A 20,548-nucleotide genomic window follows, 5' to 3' on the forward strand; every position below is an offset into this window, starting at 1 on the left:
ATGCACAACAATCAGAAATGTCATGAATTGCGAAAGTAAATATCGTACAAAGCGCTACATTCAGTTCACGTATCGATCCATTTAATACTTGCTGATCTCATCTCGTTCAAGGCCAATAACCGCCATGTTGCTTTCTTTGGTGATGTACTTGCCAACGTATTTCATCGATTTCACCAAAACTCAACGTTGATATGAGTTTTGAATGTGAATTAAACAATAGTGGGCAATATAGTACGATCCATGTGTTGTCAACTTCGATATTCACTCTTCTAAATTGAATGCTGAAAGTTTTGCCATTGTCGTCTGGTGAGCGACGCCGAGACAGTGGATATCCATCATTTCCGGTTTGAGTTTCCGAAAGAAGACCACGTGGATAGTGTTTCGTGCATTTATTGTCAGACATACATGCCGAAGTGGGATTGTGGTATCCGCAAGGTCCATGAACCAAATTGATTCTCACCACTTCATATAATTCTGATCTATGTTTGGATCAGGAATTTCTGCAGAAATGATTTATTCAATCTGGTGTAACCACTATCCACCATCCAAAGAAGAATGTGTGCATGCGGCAAACCTCAACCACTCAACAGAGTACATCCAGCATCAAGATAAAGTCCATCAAACATCGTGACGATCTTGCTGATTGATCACGATCCAATAATTCCGAAATCTGTGGTCATTTTACATTGAAAGTGAATGTAACAGACATATCCGCCAGTCAATAATTCTGCACGTATGTCATCGCATCCTGCGAATACTCGTGCTTGTGGCTTGTGCTGCCAATGTATGTTGATGGCAAAATGAACGCCTGCCGATATTAGCGCAACCTCTTCGTGGTATCGTAACGTATTTTAATCTGTAGTTGATCACTTTGTACAAAACACACAAATTTTTCACTGAATAGTCTTCAATAATTTACCTTTTGAATAGCCGAAACAAAGAAAGTAAGCATTTGGCTCCTTTATTTACATTTTTGAGTGCTATTAAGAAAGAGTGCAAAGGGTTGGGTGTATCAGAGCATAAGCAAATGGAAGTTTAACCGGTAAAAAATAATCGATCTCGGGAAACTGGGTTAAATTTTTTCTAAAGATCGCTGTGGCTATTACATATTTTATTCAGAGTTGGAATGTACAAATGTATAAAATATACTTTTTGTTATGCTTCCTACTCCCAGCATACATTTTAAAAACACACCTTCGGTTGACGGTCCCCCATAAATGGACAGCTCTCTTAAAGTAAACAGGACTTTTTGAATCTAGCGCCCCCTGGTGGCGCCATCTATATGTCGACTGGTGGGTTAGAATCGGCTATCTTGATCGATTTTTCAGTGAGAATTTCCTGACATGGACGATCATGACATAATAGATCACCGGAAATTCCATCGAAACTGTGGGTAAATTCATCACTAATCAACCGAAATCATCATTGAAATTCATGTAAATGGAATTGAACGTCTCCAAAACATCGATTTATCGCATTTTGACCGAAAATTTAAGTTTAAGAAAGGTGTTTACACGGTTTTTTCTGCACAAATTGACTGACGACCAAAAATTGCTCATTTGATCGACGCTTGTGACCGATTATTTGACCAAAAATCACATATTAACCATTAACCACTCCCCGTATTCACCTGATATGGCACCGTGCAACTTCTTCATTTTCGGAAAAATGCATTTGCATGAAAGGAAAGTGTTATGAAGACGTAGAGGCCATTCAAAGGCTTGCGCCGGCATACTGGCGGCCATACCGGCCAACAAGCTAAAACACTCGTTTGACATGCTTTTGGACTGTTCAAAAAGCTGTATTGAAGCAGAAGGAGACTATTTTTAATAAAATAAATTGATTTTGCCGAAAAACTTTTTGTTCTGTTTTATTTTTTTAAAGTCCTGTTTACTTTGGAATACACCTTGTATAATCATATCCGTTTGTCTCTCTGTCTGTATACGTATATATATATATATATATATATGCGAACTAGTTTTGAAGAAAAAGCAGAAGATATCGGACCACTATAGTATATAGTTACCCTACAAACCGAACGATCAGAATCAAGTGTTTGTATGGAATACTTTTTTACTTGACACGATATTTTTTTTGCCAAAACATAACCTCACTTTGTATTAGATGAGGTAAATAATGCAGGCTGATTATCTCCAACATTTATTCGAATTTTCATTGTTATGGAAAGTAATTAATTAAAAGACAATTTAAATAACTGAAAACTAACCATTATACAAGAATATAACAAATATTCTTTATGCGAATCTGTCAATATTAAAACTTCTAATAAAGCATTAAACTATATAAGTACACACATACATACATGTATTATATATGTATGTACATACATATGCACATAAGCACATGCATCTCTCTTTACTGAGGCAGCATTTCTTTGTGCTTCTTTATTCATTTCAAATCGACGTGTTTGCTGGCCTTCAATTGTCGCAATAGCTGGCAAACATGCGAGCTTTGCAGACACTGCCTTGGCGAGGGGGTAGCGGTTGGTAAATGTATATGGAATCAGACGAGTACTCGTATCTTTATGATACTCAATTTGCGCTCGCAATATATTACAGTTGCCGCGACGAAATACACAACGAAGTTGCCACTACCGAAGTTAGACCAAAAGAAGGGACAAAAATATGAAAACACAAAACCGAAAAACCAAAAAAGAACTGGCAAACAATGCCTGAATATGGAAGGTATTAGTACAGGCGAGCAAGGCGCTGCATTGAGCGCGTACAGACGAAGCGAATGGGCGACGAGGCGCGCAGGGGCCATGAACAGCTGTGGTGGTGCGGCAGCAATACTTTGCCTTTTTCTCTCCCCCCTTCTCTCTATTATATTAGCGATTGTAAACGAGTTGTTGCTATTGTGTTATCGTCATTTTAAAGCTTTTTTGTTCCACTGTGCTGTTCGGCAAAATGTGTATATGTGTATGTATGCATGAAGCGTTGTACCCAGCGACGCTCCGGCTCTTCGCATACGAATCACCGTGCGATTTGCGTCAATGTGTCAATTCAAGTATGTGTGTGTGTGTGTAGTTATTCGTTGGTGAGCTTTAGCGAGTGTTTGACTTGTTTTGCTGTTTGTTTGCCTTCACACTGCTCTTTTGTGCGAGTAACGAGTTCGGCTGGTTTTTGCTTTTGTTATTGTTCGCTTATGTTTTTTTTGCTCCTTTTTGTTTGACTTGTTCGTGTGGTGTGAGAGGAAAAAAGTATCTACAACTAGTTCTTAACCTTGAACTTGAAATATATTCTGCCGCTGCCAGCGTCGCAGTCGCTGCAGTCATGTGCGTCTCTCGTCCGCTGCTAGCGTTGCTGGCACTCACACACACTTATGTACATAGATTTGCACATTTTTATTTGGTTGGGCTACTCTCTCCGCTCGCATTGTTGCTGCTTTTGCCAGTGGTGAAGCCGGTGGTTCGTGTTCACTTCTGTTGGTGGTTAATGTGTAATTTGTTGGTTTGCCTGCTCGTGGGAGCTTCAACTTTGCCTAGTCATCAATATTTGGCCGCGACGACAATTTGCGTTTGGTGGCTGCGCTTGCTTTTTTTTTGTAATATTGTAAATATTTTGCTTTGGTTATTTCGCCCTTTGGCATTTCTTCGTTCATAAAATATAAATTTGCATATACACATATAATCATATTTATAACTTAATTTGTGTCGATATTGACAGATCAATAAATTTCCCAGTCATTTGTTCGGTTTTGAGTCAATCTCGTTTCTTTGCTGTTTCTTGTGATCGTTCAATAAATTAATTGGATTTTATGAGTTCCATTCGCTTCTGAATAATGAGCATTTTAATGCTAAGCTTTTAAAATTCAAATATATTTGCAAAGCTCGTTCAAAACAAAAAAAAACTGCTCATACTGAGCAAATGAATGATGTCCAACTTTATCAATTAATGTAATCGATCGAGTGATTTACTTTTTGAGTGGAATACTATCCATAATATTATTCTTGTAGACAATTATTTCATGATATTGGTCTATTGTTATAGTACATGAGTTGAAGAGTGACGAACCGAACAGACAAGATAGGATACGATAGATAGAGGAGAGCAGAGCAAGTGGCTTCTAATGAAAACAAATGTTTTTTCGTTTCAAATAGAGAAAAAAAGTCAAGCTTAGTAAGCTATTAGATAGCTTATATTAACTTAATATATGATCTAAATGTTTTTGCAAAATGAAGGTAGTAGTCTTTATGGTTCATTTTATTGATAGTCTTTTTTTATTATTTGCGAAATATTTTTTTTATCACCCCTTGCTGGAATACAGTTCATATCACAATAGTGTATCTTCTACTGGTATGTAACAGTCGCGATGCAGATTTAGTTTGGATTTTCTAAATATAAACTTTTAATCCAAATTACTTATAGAGTACTAAAAAAATTTAATTAAAATAAATTGAATAATAATCGATAACTCATGTTTTCAGAAATTTCAATGAACAATACTTATACATAATAGCTACTTCAAAGCTTTAATATAAAATTGGTTCAGCTCGGCGGACGGTATCGTCCCAGCTGTAAAAGTGCTGGATGAGCAGTTTCTGCTATCAGACCTTATTCGGCTGAGAAAATCAATTTATACCGCTCTGTACGAGTTAACCTCGGAAATACAGAGTTCGCTAGACGGAAAGTAATGTTATGCGCCTTCCTAAACATCGAGGGTGCTTTTGAGAACACCATTACCAAGTATACCTTATCTGGGTGCCCGAACTGGCTGATGAGCTCCTGTCATTTACGAGATATGTACCAAAAAATTCGAAATTCTTTAAATATGTAATTAACCCACCAAGAGGCAAACTCAGACTACTTGTCGCATTTGTACACTGGCTACTGTAGAGCTCTTATACAATGCGTCTATAACTGACTGCACAGTTCCATAAATACCTCTGATCTGTAGGAATTTTGAAGATAAAAACTCACGACTGTAGTGTATTTTCTGTGGAAAATTTTTACAGGCCTTGGTCCAGTTCTTAATATTAATATTAAGAGCTAAAATTTTCAGAGAACTTTTTTAGGGTATTTCCAAGGAAATTTCGTGACGAGACTGAAAAAAATTAATAGTTCAATAAAAAAACACCCTAACCTGACAATTTATATTTTTTATTAAACTTATTTATTTTTTCAAAATCAGTGTCAGCTCGAGTTCGTGACTTTCTAGAGAAAATTATTACCATTTCTGATCAATTGTACACACATTTGCGCTGCTTGTTTTAAAGTTGCTCATACGCCAAGGCGAGCACGGAAAGTAAGTACTGAATAACACTGAAGGACCTTTGTTGCCTTGACTTCTAATTTGTAGGCGTATATCGCCAATGCTACCAATGACATTGTGTCATACCATATAGTGTTGAAAAAATGAGATTTTAAGCTTCATTTTAACAAAAATTAAATTCGGGGGAGTTAAAAAAAGTTACAGCTGTTCAAAAATGAGCGAAAATAATGAAGAAATTCACTAAATTTTAAATTTTTGTATTAAAAAGCGAAGAATGCCACGCAAGCCACCAATGAAACTTGTGAAATTTACGGAGACGATGCTGTATCAGTTCGTGTAGCACAACAATAGTTCGCTCGCTTCCGTGCTGGAAATTTCGATTTATACTGATGAAAAATTTCTCTAACGGAAAAATGGCAAAAAGTGGTCGACCAAAATGGTACATATGTATTTGTTTATGTATTTATTAGAATAAATATTAAAAAAATAAGAAGTTTGATTAGAAATACGAACAGACTACCCAATATATAGTATATGTATGTGTATCATTGCATCTTCGTGCAAAAGAGCATTAAACCCAAAGCTAATTGTTCAATAAATAAATTACAAATTCTATATTTTTAAATACATACATACATTTCTGCTAAGTACATTTATTTTAATCAACTCTGCATTTGCTAATTTCTAAACTTTTGCGCTTAGCAAGTGCCCGATTTCAAGTCAAGATGAACTAACCAGCCGACGAATTTGCGCGTTATCTTCGTATGCACTCGTATCTTATGTCTTAGTTCTTGATTGCACTTCTCAATTTTTGTTTAGGTAATCAATCTTCTTGCGATATTCCCCTGTGGTTGTTGTTGGTGTGTCTTTAGCTTTCTTGCCGTATCTATATAAATGATCTCATTAATTTGACTGTATGAAAAGCGACGGAAGACGGGAGAGTTGAAGGAATTGATTTACACTTTTTAGTGTTGCTTTAGTATACAATTTTGCATTATTCCGCAGACGCCTGGCAACAACGGTTTCCACATTCCACTGTGGGTGCTTGAGTAAATACATAAATAATTTGGTAAATACCTGAGCGCGAAATACCTTATCGATTGCCATTAAATTCGTGTAATCCGTAGGAAGTGAAGTGAATTTATAGCCGAGAGTATATAAAATGCACTTATTAATTTGGAGTTTATTTTAAGCTGTTGAGATCAGATTTGTGGCTATTTTAAAAATGAAATCACTGGTTGGTTATTTTTATCTGACTTATTGGACCGCTATTATCGAAGAGTTTATATGTACACACGAACAATGTGGACGTGTATATATGTATGCTATTGTAAATTGTCTCTCTTTGTTTCATCAGGCTTCGGAGAGCGACGAACTGAACGTACAACTGGTATAAAGAATAAAACTGGTATAAAAATATAACTGTTAGAAAAATAAAACTGGTATAAAAATAAAACTGGTATAAAAATAAAAACTGGTATAAAAATATAACTGGTGTAACAAAATGGAAAGTAGTGATATAATTTAACTGAAGTATTGCCTACTCTGTGGAATTCCTTTTTTGTTCGAATAGCAGATACTCAAACACAACGAGTCGAGAAGTGATGAACCGAAGTTATTACAGTTATAGAACAATTACAATATCTGTACAAATGAACTAATAAACCCTTGATCGTCGAGACAGAAATAAGTGTAGCATTTTTCATATCTGTATTTATCGACAGTATAATTAATACGGCTTCTACAATTATTCTGAAAGGATTGAGAAGTATATTTAATTTTTTTGGCGGTAAAAATAGATAATTTACTTCGTAGTTCTGATAAAAGCTTCAGATAGAAGCGTACAAAGGATATTCTTCTTCACTAAACCAAAAACAATTGCGCCACGAGAAGACTCTCCGCAAGTCAATGAGTAATTTGTGAAGTTACGCCGCTCAAAGTGAAGAAGAAAAGCAAATTGCTATGAAAATTGATAGAGAAAAGTAGTTCAACTGAGACTCAAAACACTAAGAGCCTTGCTTACTCTTCGATGGAAGAGTAGCGATACCAGCCTTAAGCTTATTGACCGTGCACTCGAAATTAGCTATAGAATATCTGGCCACCGACCAAAAGCTTCAAGCTGAAATACGATAGCAGGAGGATATGCGACTTTATTTTAATTCTTTAAATAAATTTCATTCAAAACATATTCTTCTCACTGCTTTTGGACGACACGCTACTCGGACAAGCGTCACAAGCATGAAGCACAACCCACAACTGATGGACTTTTGTCGCATTAATTTATACTTGCATGCAAAATATGATTATATAGCTAACTATATACATATGTACATGCATACATACATATGTATAAAATATCGAGATTATATATCACAACAAGTTTAGATAGAGGATACTCGATTGTTTGGCTAAAATTACCAGATGCTTGCACAATCCGACGATGATGTGTCGCCAAGGGAGCAAGCATTTAATTACACTAGTATATGTATATTTGTAACTATGTATATATACAAGTACATACAGTTGTGCATAAGTGTGATATTAGCGCTGAAGGTGTGTGCTATGTTCTGTTAAGTAAATGAGTAAATCAGCTTATACTCATAAGCGCATCACCAGTTACGAGTACGGACCCATGACACTACTTACATATCGTCAACTAAAATGCAAAATAACGTAACCTCACTTTTCATAAGTTTGCAGGCGAAGGAAAAACGATCTAATAGAAACCACTCATATTGAAAGAAAATATGAGTTTTGGTTATAAAGTGGTTATATTATTGGTTATCATGCACTTCTATTGAAAGAAAATATGAGTTTTGGTTATCTAAAAGCTGAAGATGAAAATTTTAAGCTACATATATACATATACATATGTATATGGCATGATGTTGTGAATCGTAAGCACTAAAAAACATAATTTATACTTTTTGATGATACGTTGTTTTGCATTTTAGGTGACGCTTTATGCAAACGCTTGTGTGTAACTGGCATGCAAATATGTGCATTTGCTAATATTTTCTGCAAGTATGGCATATTAATTAAAAATGTAACTATATTTGTCAATAAATATACATATGTATGTATAATACATATAAGCGTGTTTTTAATAAATGATTTATTATATAGTTATACTCATTAACAAAGGCAAAGATCTTCATTTCTGGGCTTAAGTCTCCAATAACTACGAGTACATGTGTATGTATGTAGTAACGTTGTGTATGAAATGTGCTTTCGAAATCAAAGCAAAACTTCAATATATAAATATTTCGTATATACATAGATTACGTATATATATATACATATATGTATATATTTATTTCCACACACTCACATCTGCAACTCAAATGCAATCTTCTCTATATTTGCATATAAATAAACTTTTGTGTTGAACAAAGAACTTATTTGGCATTAGAATTGACGTAAAAACACTTCGAACTCACACACATACATATACACACATAAGCACCCACTCCCTCTTATATACACAAAGGTATAGGTTAACAAATGGCGGCTTTTGTTTGAAGTGCGTCATAAACACATAGTTATACCGATTTCATGTGCTCGCATTATGACAGCAAAACAATTGTTTCCGTTCAACTTCAGTGCATAATTTCATTTGAAAATCTTTACAAAAAACTGCATCTTAGAATTGTACGTTATACAGGGTCTGCAGTCTCGATGTTGCCGTTTTCGTTTTGTGACATCGTATAGCATGCTACAAGGTTAGGTGAGGTTAGATGGCAAAGGGCCATAATTCTTCCGCAGAATCTTTCCACCGAAAACTCGTAACGACGACTCATCAGATGTTGTTATCGTCCATGCCACTGCACCGTATAGCAGAATGGGAATAATGAGTGAATTATAGAGTTTGGTCTTTGTTCGACGAGTGAAGATAGGACTTTACTTCTTCTAGCATCTGTTGGCAAGAGTTATTCTGCGATGGATTTCGTGGCTTGCATTGTTGTTGATACTAATGCTGGTTCCAAGATAGGCGAAATTATCTATGACTTCGAAGTTATGACTGTTAACACTGACGTTGGATATCTACTAACGACAAAATCCCTTGAACTGATCACAAATCTGCTTAGGTGCTTTATTTCTACTTCCGCTCTTACTCTTGGACGGCACATTCGGAAAGAAGGTGTTGAGATGATACTATCTCATCTTCTAGCAAACAGCTGTTGTATCTGATAACCGGTAGAACAAATTCTTGCTCAAAACATAAAGTTATAAGCGTTTTATTTCTTCTTGGAAACCACATGTCTAAACTTTACTCTTTACTAAGCAACTTTTGTTCTCTAGTATTTAGAAAGTTACCTTCTCTCACATTAGAATACCGAGTTCTTTAAACAGGTTTCATTTTAAACCAGCTTTACGTCGCAAAGCACCTTAACGGCAATTTCATCTAAAAAATATTCGACAATGTAATCATTTCGGCAGCAAATGGCACCTCTAACTTAAGATTTAAAAAGACACGTCTACTTTGACTGAGAAAATGGTTTCCTGTGATTCTGCTCAAATGCGGAAAGTCTTGCTTTCATGTCTTTCGTTTTTATAAAAATGTGTACAAATGTATGTTAAGTACATACATACATACATATGTATGAAATATACTCGTATAAAATCGTGTGCATTCAAATGTTTAACTTCGCTTCTTAGTGGAAGCGGCGGCGGAAATCCGGGGGTTCACAGGAGCAATTTGCAAGGCAAAGCGCAAAATAAATAATGCGAAAACGTTTAAAATCGAAATAAAAACTGCAGTTTCATCGCTGTTTTGGGTATTTCGTTGAAAACTGTCGTCAGAAAGCGAACAAACAAACAAAAGATCTTATTATTCCTCATAATCAATTTAATTACTTAATCTCCGGTATGTGTTTATGTTTTTGTTATTGTTTAGCTAAACAAGCTTATGGAATTAAATAATTATGACGTTGTTGCCATTTGCATATCCGTTGGGTAACAGTGTACTGTAATTGAAAAATTCCAAAAATTTCTTAAAGTAAGGGGAATACTGTATATTAAGGTGGGTCATAAAACCGAATGTTTATGTTTTTTGAATAATTTTTTTTTAATTATTATAATAGTTTTTTGGAATAATGAAGAAATGTTTTGAGAAAAGTTCTTTTGAAATAACCAAACAAACATTAGGGTGGGCAAAAATAAATAAATTTTTTTTCGCTTCGCACTCAGAAAAATTGGTTAATAGACACCTCTAAGAAAGACTGTTCAAGTATGAGCTCTTAATTATAACGGGAAGGTCCGCCGCCTAACGGTTTTCTATTTTTTCTTCTTATTACCAGATAGAAAAAATTGTAACTCACTTCCGACTATTTGAAAGAATATTTTGCTTTGAGAATTTTTTAGGAAACTGAAAGCTCTTCAAAAAAGATTTATAACGGCGATTTCGTAAATCTAACCGTTTAAAAGGTATTAACAGTTAAAATGTGTTTATTTAAAATCATAAACTTGTAGAAAGTTTTCCGCTCCATAAAAATGCCCAAAATAATTTTTCGAATAAGTTAAACGTTTACGTTTCATATTCATCTTCAAAAGTCAACGAAAAATAAAAAAAAATTATTAAAAAAACCGTTAAAAAAAATAAAAAAAAAATATTTTCTACAAATAAAAAAATAAAAAATGTAATTTTCGTAGAGTGGTAAATTTCCTAAAAAATTCCCAAAATGAATACTTTTCCCAGTAGTTGAAAGTGAGATTCCAATTAATAAGAAAAATAGAAGACCGCTAGGTGGAGTACCTTCCTATTATAATTAAGAGCTTATACTTGGAGACACTTCCTTAAAGGTGCCTACTTATCAAACATTTTTTCAGAGTACGAAGTGAAAGAAACCATCGGTTTTAATTAGAGGTCCCTATCAGCCATTCGTTTTTTTCACCCACCCTAATATTTATGGAATACATATTTCAAAGGCACTTTTCAAAAAATATTTCTTCATTCTTTAGAGCCACAATGTCTAAGAACACAAGCTACATGCATAAATATATTTATGGTGGGTCCCGCTTGTCTATTCGCATTTGTTTAAAATTATTTATATAAATATTTATTTAATTATCGCTTCGTCAAAATGTCAACTTTGTCGCTTTTCGCTATATTTTTCGCAGATATCATTAATGTTATGTGTTATATTGAAATATACATACATACGTACATATATATAATATATGTATAACGAATTGTTATATTTTTGTTTATGCTTTTTGATTCATTATTTCACACATGAGACTCGCGTCGTCGTCTGTTTTTGCCATTTCGTCACTACAAACGCTTCGTTCTTCTCATTCAATGCTCTGCCAAATTTGTTCTTTTTTTTGCTGTATTTTAGAAAATAATTTGGGTACGAGTTCTATGTTAATACTGTACACTTGATTCCGCAGGTAATTAATCATTGCACAAACACAGGCACATGATGATGCATAAAATCTGTGGGCAAAAATAGTAACACTTTTTAATTTGAATTTCGGGCAAAACTCATTCGTTGAAATATTATTTTTCATTTAAGTATGAGTATCAGTGATATCTGTGCCAAATGTCATATCAAAATAATCATTAGTGCTTAGTAAATTGGTGCTTGGAAATCGACGATTAACAGTCAGAGATCTTAATGGTATCGTTGGAATACCGGAAAGATCAGTGAAAACCATTTTGAAAGACCTTTTAGGCCTAAGAAGAGTGAAAGTACGATTGGGTTCCAAAACACAAAAAATTTTTGAAAATAGCGTCGCTTTAACGTCTGTGAAATATTGTGATGCCTTCCGACGACCATGATGTCATGAAACGCCTTATTATTGGCGATAAGTCTTGGATCTCTGATTACGACCTGAAAACAGACGATTAATCAGCCAAATATCGAGGCAAAGGTGTTGGAGTTGCGGCAATTGTTGCTAAATTATTTCATTCAAGCAAAAGAAAAATTTATTTCCTAGATTATTTTTGTTTTTGCCAGTTTGGGTTTTGCTATGTATAAATTTGTAATGTATTTTATAATTAAGTCAATATTATGGTGGGTTAAAATATGTATATGTGACCTGGTCTACGGAAAGGGGGCTTAGGTGTCAAAAAATCAATTTTCAGTTTTTAGTTGATTCGGATGACGAAAACTAGTTTTCGCACGTTAGCTCCCTTTTCGTAGACCAGGTCAGATATATTTTTTCACTCTGAAAATTGGTTGGTAGACAACAAAAAAAACAAAACATTGGCTCCATAATATTAATAGTACGGGCCTACGCTCCGAGACAAAAATTCATTTATTAATATCTGCTACCATATACATACATACATATGTATGCAAAGATATTGAATTCTTTTGTCGGGGACATTGAAAAATTGGCGAATATTCATTATAAGTGGTCTCGGAACTTTTGACGTTATGTTGAATCATTACAGTGATTTTAAAAATTTTTGAAAAAGTATGGTTCACACATCCAGTGAAATCAATCTACAAATTTTTCGAGCTACTGCACAAATGGTTAGAAGAAAATTGATGTTTGATCTTACATCTAGATCTGCGAATCTCAGTGGAACAATTAAAAACAAGTAAGAAAGGACTAAGTTTGGGAGCAACCGAACAACTTAAACTCTTGCAACTTGCTAGAATCAAAACCAGGGTAATATTGTAAGGTGTAAAACCAATCATATAGAGTAAAGTCAGCCGGATGTTCAAAAATCCTGATATTAGTAGGAAAGGGGCCTAGTTTTCGCTCAAATTTATTATTTTAGGCATAAAAATACTGTTATGAATAAAACACGCTTTCTTATTTTCATTGGGATAACTCTATGTGAGTGGCCGACATGTACGGTACAAAGTCACCTGGAATTTCGGAAATCTGTTTTATTAGATATATGGGGCTCAGGGAAGTATTGGTCCGATTCAACTCATTTTTGACATACAGACATACTATTATAAGAGAAGGATTATCCCTTAATTTCAGTTAAATAAATCACACACTAACCGACATTTTCGATCAACATTTTCAGTCAACTATAGGTACCGGTGTCCAATTATTCGGTACCTAGGGGCTTGAACAGTTTTTATTGGAGTTAAATAATTTTTGGTCATATGGTGGCACACACTAAAGACATTATGCGTGCAAAGTTTAATCCCGTTATATTAGTTGTTTCTTGATTTCTGTACTGGAAAGTGAAAGAATTAAGTGGAATATAAAATTGTGCTATATGGAAAGTGGGCGTGGTTGTTGTCCGATTTCGTCCATTTTCACAATATGACATATGAATGTAAGAAAAATACCACGTACTATATTTTGCCGAAATCGATTAATCGAGTCCCGAGATATCGGATTTTACCAAAAAGTGAGCGGTGCCACCCCCATCATCCAATTTTCATACCAGCTCCCATAAAGCTCTCTCATATCATATCGGTTGTAAAATCTAATGTCTCTGGTGTGTTTAGTTATTGATTTATCGTGCTTTTAGTAGTTTTTAACAGTATACCCCGATTTCATCCATTTTTACACTGTCGGTAGAAATTCTTATAAGATTTTGTACTCAGCAAATTTGTTTGTGGTAGCTTAAGTGGTTTAGGAGACATGTGCATTAAACCTATTAGAGGACGGGGTTACGCCCATTAAAAAAAAAGGATTTAAACTTTTATCGTCATCCTGATTATTTATATACATATACTTATATATTTTGTATATACATAGAAACCTATAACCGTTTAGTTGCAGTGACAACTACAACTATAATACTCTGTAGTAACTGGTTTCAAGAGTATTCTTGTAGATATTCCGATAGTTCAGGTTGTTTGAAAAGGTCACGTGAAAATCAGGTGTTCGATATCTTAAAAACTTCGCGTATGTATATACAAACGGACGGACAGACAGACAGACCCGCTGAAATCATATACATATCTATATATATAAGTCTGTACAAATACATATACATATATCTATCAGCATCATTGATGTTTCTTTATTAGTATTACCAATTGTTCCAAGTTTTTTAAGCTTTTAAGTGAATTATAAGAGTCTTGCATGGTTTTTGCATAAAATAATTTAAAGTGTTTGTGAAATGTTCTATTTTTAATCAGTTTTGTACTATTTTAGCATTCAATAAAGTCTTGTTTAAAATTTATATTTATAATAACAGGTTCACAGTGTAATATTTTTGGTTTAGCTTGTCAAAACTGCATAAATAATATTTCGAATGTGCATTTGCTGTGGCTGCTGACGTCAAACGATATGATTTATTTGAAATAAATTAAAATGTTGGGGTTTTGTGTTGTTCAGAGAGTATTTTAGTAAATTTTAATGACAATAAATTTTACTATTATTATTTTTACTACATATTTTATTGTATAAATATTCAAATTAATGTAGATCGTATACTGTATATCGATTTTTATATACCATACATACATATACTTATGCATGTAGATTATTCGTTATTACCATCATTAGTTATTAGGTAATATGCATAGCTAATTACTTTTTCCCTTCATTCTAAATTATATTATGTTTAAATATTTAAATTATAGCGATAAAAGTATTTGCATATATTATATATGATATTTGTTCGACATCGCTTGGCCATTAACACTCATTTACAGTTATCTGAGCTTTGACTCGTTGATTACATGCCGTCACTTTTTCCACCTTTATCTATTTACTGTGACATCTGGTTAGATTTTGGACATGGCTGTTAATAACAGTGGGAAATACGAGTATTGCACATTTTACAAAAACTAAATAAAACGAAAAACAAATTGATAACAATAATAATACTACTCAACAAATCTGAAGGGAAAATTTGCGAATAATGTGCTAAGGGGTCTGCTTACGAATTTGAGTTCAAAAATTTTTCAACACGGACAACTACTTTTGTCATTGACTTTTGATCGAAAATGTGGGTCAATGTGTAATATATATAACTGAAATTAAGGTATAATCCTTCTCTTATAATGGTATATCTGTACGTCAAAAATGGATTGAATCGGACCAATACTTCCCTTAGCCCCCATATATCTAATAAAACAGATTTTAGAACTTCTGGGTGGCTTTGTACCGTATATATCGGCCAATACGTGAGTTATCTCAAGGAAAATTAGAGAGCGTGGTTTATTCATAACAGTTTATCTTTGTGCCTTAAATATATACATTTGAGTGAAAACTACATATAACTAATATCAAGATTTTCGAACATCCGGCTGACTTTACTCTATATGATTGGTTTTACATCTTAAAGTATTCCTCTGGCTTTGATTCTAGCAAGTTGCAAGAGTATAAAGTGCTTGGTTGCAATCGACCTTAGCCCTTCCTTACTTGTTTCTTATAAACTAATGCATAATATTTCAAAAATATTTCAAAAATATTGTGTCAAAACTTTAAGTCGATTAAAGCGGAATTGACGAAGTTACGCGTTCTGTTATATCTATCTCATCAACGTTCCACATCAGATTTTAGAACTTTGAAGTGTTTTCACCACCGCTCACATTTTCCAAGTCGGAGGCCACATAACTTCAAACTAACACACTGATACTTTTGAAATCTTGAGAACTTTTTCTATACATAATTTAGCATTAAAGCTGGGTAGGTTATTGTTTTTAATTTTCATTATACATTAACATTTTGACTGGTATTTTCGAAAAAAAAAACAATAATATTTTTCTTCAACGGGTTCCCAAAAGTTAAAATTTCAAATTTCGAAAATTTCATTGTGCTTCTTGGCAAAGTGACTACCTAACCATCTAATAAACGCTGTATTTTCAGTTTGCACTACTCACAGAAACACGTCGGGCGAAAATGTTTGTTCTGACTCTCCAGGTGCTCGGAGACAGCTGACCAGCCGCTCGTTCGTTAGCTCGGAATGCCCTCTACTGAATACAGTCGGTGCACGCTATTGGCGTATATGTTAATATTTCGCCATGAAAATGAACAGATTACTCTTTAAATGTCAAATTATTATGCACTTTTTTGTTGTAGAAATAAAGTTGAATTGCTTCATAAAAGAAAATCACGCCACGCATTAACTTTACTTCAACGTTAAAGAAACGTTAATAATCTATTATTTTTGTGGTACACCTATGTATATACATATGTATCTATATCTTTTGTTAAAAGAAATCCCAAACTAGTTTAAATAGATAAGCGAAATATAAAAAATATTTTTGAAAAAACAAACTAAAAAAGGCTATACTAGTATTTAGAAGACGTGACTATTGAAACTTGATGTAATTAGTTTGAATCGCGTTATCTAAATATTGACTTCATCCCCTAAAAAAATATAATAAATAAAGTTTTAAATTTCGAAATCGACTAAAATATATGGAAAATTTAGAGTAAAATATGTTTTTTGAAGTTTAAAAAGAAGCTTGACGACTCCGAATTACTCCGAAATGAATAAAGTTTTAACGGAATTTCCAAATCGACAAAAGTAATATATGTTTTTTGAAGTTTAAAAAGAAGCTTGGCGACTCCGAATTACTCCGAAATTAATAAAGTTTTAACGGAATTTCCAATTCGTCCAAAATATATGGACATTTTGAAACCAAATAATATTTTTGGAAACTAGAAAAGAAACTCGACGACTCCGAATTACTCCGAAATTTATAAAGTTTTAACGGAATTTCCTAATCGACCAAAATATATGGATCATTTGAAACCAACCATATTTTTGGAAGTTGAAAAGAAGCATGACAAGCATGACAACAACTCAAATAAAACCAAAAATCTACACAAGCAATTGAACTCATTTGTACATGTAAGCTTAATAATTTGTCAAACAATAGATTTTTAATAAAAAAAAATATATAAAAAATTCCAAAAACTGAACAAAACTTTGAATTATGATTTAATTTTGAAAACGAATTAACAAAATATTGACGAAGCTTTCAATGAAAAGAAACAATCATCAATTCATAAGATATTAAATTATATTTTTTTAATTTTTTTTTTTCAAATTGAATGCATTATATCTGGAGAATATTGTGTGAAAATTTGAGAGCAATTAAAGCAAAATTGGCGGAGATATACGCTTGTAAGTCTCCGCCCTCCGATTTGATTGTGAGCGTCTGTGAAACTTTAAATGTGCTTTTCCCACAACTCACGTTTTCAAAGTCGGTGCCTCTCATAACTTCAAAACTACTGCGCCGACCTTTTTGAAATTTTAAACATTATTTCTGTACATACATATTTTACGAGGTAACGCTGGAGAGTTTTTTGTTCATAATTTTGATTTCGCAATAACAAATTAGCCGATTTTTTCCCAAAAAATTGTGTGTTTTCACTTCAAAGTCTTCGAATAAATTCAAAAATTAGAATTAAATTAGAAAAATTAGAAAAAACCCCTTACAGCGTTATTTGGGGAAAACTATTATCTAACGAATGAACTTTTATTTTTTGATTTTCGATGATCCAGCAACGAGTTATGAGGGGCACCGTAATTCAACTTTTTTTCGAGACCCGTCCGGACAATTGCTGCCATTGCCGTATTTTTTAATATTTCTTTGTAAAAAATTGATAAGACATTTTTCGAATGTCATACTTCAATCTACCATTGGTTGGATAAATAAATTTTAACAGTGTCGTCAGGAAAAAAATCACAAAAACATGGCTTTTTCGTATGATTTGAATATTTCTTCAAAAACATGTTTACCTAATTTAACAAAAATAATATTTAAAATAATTTTTACTCATGGTTGAGATCATAAAAGGCAGTAATAAAGGATATTTGTGTTATAGATAAAGAAAAAAAATTATATTTATGATTGGTTCAAGTTTGGAATGTTTCGCACTAGGCGCTGTCAGTCTGGAAATTCCATAATAGTGTTAAATACATATGTACATACATATGTACATACAGAAGTTCATTGCTGACCAGTGCTGTTTTGATTAGTTTTTTTTTTTTTCCTAAGTGTAAACTGATATTTAACCACACTCATTTAAAGCAAATACAGAGATCCGAATTCATCTCATAAAAGAATCATAAGCCATAATCGCTTGTAACCTACAATTCGCCTGATCGTCAACAGTTTGGAAGTGATTGCCACGCATGGAGTGTGGAAAAGAATGGAAATACCTTAAATAAATAGTTTGAAAATTATTGCGGCACATATGTAATATTCCTAACTGTATAATTTGGCATATTTCGCACGTAAGTACTTCTTTCGAAGTTTTTGCCACTGTTATTTTTTTTTAGGAGGGAATTTCATCAACAACAATACATAGCAAATGCAAATACTGGGTATTTAGAAAGCGAAAATTTTTGCTGCGGCGCAATAAAATCTACTCACACTGCTTGGATTTTCGTGTTGCCACTAATGTCGTTGTTGTTGCTGCTGCTGACGCGCATCGCACCACAAAAGCTTTGCGTCCATCGTGGTGGAGCTCACTGCCAAGGGTTGTGCGCTAGGCATGGCATAGCTGTCCACTATGTTTCATTAGATTTGTTTGCTGCTTAGTAATTTTTCATGTTTGTAAATTAATAATTTTTGGTTTGTTAAAACTACATACATATGTATTTGCACTGCCACAACAACAAATGTTAGTATGATTTACAAATTGTGATTTTTCGAATTTTTTCTTTTAACGTTTAGGTTATTTTTTTTTTTTGCTTCGAATGTCAGTATTTAATTTTTCTAGACTTAATTTAAATTTTTTTGCTTGCTAACGGCTTAGTTAATTAACACACAGGCTGAAACACACAAATTTTCAAAAATTTTCCAAAGCGTGTTGCTTATTTGCCCGAACGTTCCTTACACGTACTCGCTACTTTTCAAACATTTCGCGTGATTTCTCTGCAACTTTCGCAGAATAAATGCGCAGTACTTGAAAAGGTCACACACAGTTCCGCAAAAACAATACCTTTTCCAACAGGAAAACTATTTCATTCCACATTTTGTAACTGTTTATTTTCGATATTGTTGTTTTTTTTTAATTAATAGTATTATTATTATTACTTAGCACTTTTTTAGGCAAAATTTATTGACATTTTCGGCGCTCCGGTTCGTCGTCGCAGCCGCGATGCGGTATGATCGCACAAAAGTTTCAGTTCTCAATGCCGCTGTCGTCGCTAGCAGACCGAATGGAAAGTTCAATTTTCTACCTTGTCGTTGCGTCGTCGTCGTCGGCATTAGTAGTGCCTTCGTTGTCTTCGTTGCCATCGTTCGTTTTGATAGCGGCGGCGTAGCGGTCAACTGTGCAGTCGGCGTTCACTGTCGCCTATATACATATACACATATTCACTAATTGCTGTTGTTGTTGTTGTTGCTGCTGCTGTTATACATATTTGACGCGCCTGTTGTTCCTGTTGGCGCTGTTGTTATTATTGCTTTTCTTGTCGCGTTGCTGACTTGTGTTTGACTGGTTTGCTCGTTGGCAATTCGTAGTTTACCGCTGCTGCGTCGCGCACCTCTCAGTCGTCGTTAACATTGCTCTTGTTGTTGTTGCTGTTGCTCTTCCTACTGGCGCACGAATCGGGCGAAACTGGGAATAACGTCGTTGGCGTCGTTGGCGTCGCTCCTCGCGCACCTAATTGCTGCCAGTACACACACATACATGCATGATTTTATATCATTTGTTGTTTTGTTGCTTTTTATCGATGGTGTGTTACGGGCTTCCTGTGTCCCCTCTGCTCCCTGCTTAGTGCTGTACTTTTTTAATGGCATTTCATGTAATCTTGCTGCACATACTCACGTGCAAGTATGTGTGAGTATCGTGAGAACACACATTCGCATTTACACCGACATACATATATACTAAGCATATGTACTTATTTTTATATCTGCCGCTGCTCTCAATGTTCTTAGTTACTCGCTTTTACAATTATTTCTTTTATTGCTCGCTGTGATAGTTTGTAATTTTCACTCTCATTCGCCTCGACAGCATTTTGCGAAATTATGATGAGCACGTTGCACATGTATACATACATATACACATACGGACGGACACATGCAGATGTAGGTTTTATAGCGTATTTCACTTTTATTTAAAAATATTTATTTAATTCTTTGAGTGGATCATGTAATTGAACGTTTGTATATGTGTTGTTTATGTGTAATAACATATGTATGTCAGTATATGTATACTAGATGTGTATGTATATTCGAAAATACGTCCGTTTGGTAAGGTTTGAGGAGCTTGAATTCGCAGAGAGCGCAATTGAAGTCGTTTCTAAGTTCCACGTTATACATTTTGCCATGTTTTGAAGTGAGACACGAGTTATATTCACGTCACAGTGTTGTCATTTCGTACAGTAACAACAAAAGCATACAAACAGAAAATGTAAGGCAGGCCAAGTTCAAGTACATGCAAAATGTGTACACCCAACTTAAATAGTGATATA

At 34.0% G+C, this 20,548-nt stretch overlaps 1 long non-coding RNA gene across 1 annotated transcript in view; it reads right to left on the minus strand.

The window, feature by feature from the left end:
- LOC125776593 (uncharacterized) overlaps positions 1 to 20,548 on the minus strand; it is a 31,438-nt gene extending 10,890 nt beyond the window's left edge. Inside the window, exon 1 of the long non-coding RNA XR_007421847.1 lies at positions 18,498 to 20,548. This is a non-coding gene — a long non-coding RNA (uncharacterized LOC125776593). The remainder of the gene's footprint in view (positions 1 to 18,497) is intronic.

Source organism: Bactrocera dorsalis, chromosome 2, assembly GCF_023373825.1.
Source record: "Bactrocera dorsalis isolate Fly_Bdor chromosome 2, ASM2337382v1, whole genome shotgun sequence".
NCBI classification, from domain to species: Eukaryota; Metazoa; Arthropoda; class Insecta; order Diptera; family Tephritidae; genus Bactrocera; species Bactrocera dorsalis.